At 34.8% G+C, this 2,734-nt stretch overlaps 1 protein-coding gene across 1 annotated transcript in view; it reads left to right on the top strand.

Moving 5' to 3' along the window:
- Positions 1-2,734, top strand: part of CUL5 (cullin 5) — a gene marked incomplete at its 5' end in the record, with an annotated part of 97,741 nt that overhangs the window by 84,381 nt on the left and 10,626 nt on the right.

The raw sequence follows: 2,734 nt of genomic DNA, 5'->3' as shown, positions 1-2,734 counted from the left end.
ATATATATATATAGTGTGTGTGTGTGTGTGTGTATTCATTTAAACTCAAACACACATGTATTTCATATTACATATATTTCTTGTTTGAAAGGATAGTATGGGATAAGAAGAAATACTAGGCAAACAAACTGTGCAGTGATCTTGATGATGTTAATAGTGAGAAAAATAACATTTGCTCTGTGTCTTAAAAATTTTGTCAAAATATTACTCATGTCAATTATACATATATAGGAAAATTAAAAAAAAGTAACACTGGCACTGTGTTCCTTTAGTATGCTATAATTTACTTGTATTCAGATTATACAAAGAACTCTGACAGGTCAACGGTAAAAAGGCAAATAACCAAATTTAAAAATGCACAAAAGATTTGAATACACATTTCTTCACAGAAAGCAAATAGCAAATAAGTACACGAAAAGATGACCAGCAGCATTAGTCATTAGGAAAATGCAGATCAAAACCACAATGACATAATACTTTTACTCTGCTGACTAAAATAAAAATATTTATTTTAGACTATAACAAATATGGGAGTTCTGGTGGCATGGTGCCTATGGCATTTGACTGCTAACCAGAAGGCTGGTGGTTCAAACCCACCAGCCACTCCTCAGAAGGAAGGGTGGGCAATCTACTTCCATAGTGATACTGCCTTGGAAACTCAAGGAGGGCTCGCTATGAGTCAGATCTGACTCAACGGCAGTGCATTGCATTCGTTGTTACAACAAGTGTCAGTGAGGCAGTGGAGAAATTGGAACCCTCATGCATTGCTTATAGGATTGTAAAATGGTACTGATGCTTTAGAAAACTCTTGGCAGTTCATCAGAAAATTAAACATACAGTTACCATGTTGTTTGTTGGTCGCCTTCAACTCAGTTCTGACTCATTGTAGTCCCATGTGTTCAGAGCAGAACTGCTCCTTAGGGTTTTCAAGACTGTGACCTTTTGGAAGCAGATCATCAGGCCTGACTAAGGTGCAGGATGCCTCTGGATGCATCTGAAACACCAACCTTATGGCTAATAGTCAAGCACTTACCCATTTGCTCCACCCAGGGACTCAGAGTTATCTAAGACCCAGCAATTCCACTCCTAGGTTTTTGAGAAAAATGAAAACATGCATCCACAAAAAAATTTATACTTAAATGTTCATAGCAGCATTATTCATAATAGCTAAAAAGTGGAAGCAACCCAAAATGTTAATCAACTGATGAATGAATAAACAAAATGTGGTAATATTCCATATGTGGAATAGTAATCAGCCATGTTGTTGTTGTTATGTGCCGTTGAGTTGTACCCAACTCATACCGACCCCTCCTTGGGTTTCCGAGGTAGTATCACTACGGAAGTAGATTGCCCAACCTTCCTTCCAAGGAGTGGCTGGTGGGTTTTTGAACTGCCAGCCTTCTGGTTAGCAGTCGAGTGCCTTAGGCACTACGCTACCAGAGTCCTAATCAGCCATAGTAGTAATGAAATATTGATGTGTTTTATAAAATGAATGAGCCTTAAAAACATTATTTTAAGCAAAACAAGCCATGCACAAAGAAACAAATATTGTATGGTTCTTACATGAAATCTAGAATAAGCAAATTCATAGCAACAGAAAGTGCCAGGGGCTGGGAGTGAGGCAGAAATGAGAACTGACTGCTAATAGATACCAAGTTTCATTTCGAAGTGATGAAAATGTTCTAAAATTAGATGATGGTATTTGCACAGCCGTGTGAATATACTGAAATACAATTAATTGTATACTTTACAAAGGTGCTTTTATAATAGATTAATTATATGTCAATAATTCTGTTGTAACAGAAAGAGTAGTTTGAATAATGATTGACTTCTTGTCATATAACTTAAGATATGGAGTGAATATCTTTTCTGTGTTTTGGAGTGTCTTCATACTCTCTCAAACCTTTATCAGCGCCCAACAATTTATCTTTTGGGCTTTCAACGTTGTGAAATACTGAGAGTTCTGTAATACAAAATTTTTGTCAGTATTTCACTTCCTCTGGAGCATCTTCCTTCTTTTTGTCAGTACCACTTTTCTCATTTATGGCAGTAATTCACCTTAAGTTCTTCTGGTTGCATATTTAGAGTCCTCAACAATGGCAGTATCATTATAATCATAGTCAGCTATTTCTTCTTCTATAAACTCATTTGGATTAAATTATATTTGCACTTCCATCAGTATCACTTTTCCTTTTTTAATGCAATTATTTTTTATTATTTAATTTTATTTTTTTGCTTTTTCTCTGTAGTACACTTTTATCCTCTTGCAGTTATTCATTTTTGTAAAATGTCATGTGGTTTTATCCCTGGGGGAGAAGGATGTCACATGCTTTGCTGTCTGTGAATAGTTGACTAATAGATTTTGAAGAAATGATATGATTGGTTACTGATCATGCTGTGCTCTTTATTTGCATAGTGATTTGTGGAATAAAGACCTGACAGAAAAGTTTGTAACTTTGTGCAGTTACTCACATTTAATATAAAGTGGCAACTGAAATTTGAGCTGTCTTATTGGGGGACTGGTGTTATTTAACTAAACTGTAGTAAATGAAATTTTTGTATGTTGAAATTGTACAAAGGAAGAAATGCCTCTATTACTCTGTTTAGTTCTAAAAATAAAATGTATTAGGTATTAGGCTATATAAACTGTGTAATGAATAAGGGACAGTAGAAGAATTTGATATTAAAAGCATCTAAGACTTTGTTTTCCATTAAAATTTTTTCTTAATACTTT

The sequence above is a fragment of the Orycteropus afer genome, unplaced genomic scaffold (assembly GCF_000298275.1).
Source record: "Orycteropus afer afer isolate SDZICR_OR568_19922 unplaced genomic scaffold, OryAfe1.0 scaffold00036, whole genome shotgun sequence".
Lineage (NCBI taxonomy): Eukaryota > Metazoa > Chordata > Mammalia > Tubulidentata > Orycteropodidae > Orycteropus > Orycteropus afer.
The sequence above is the reverse complement of the archived record's forward strand: the minus strand, read 5'-3'. Positions and strand labels throughout refer to the sequence as shown.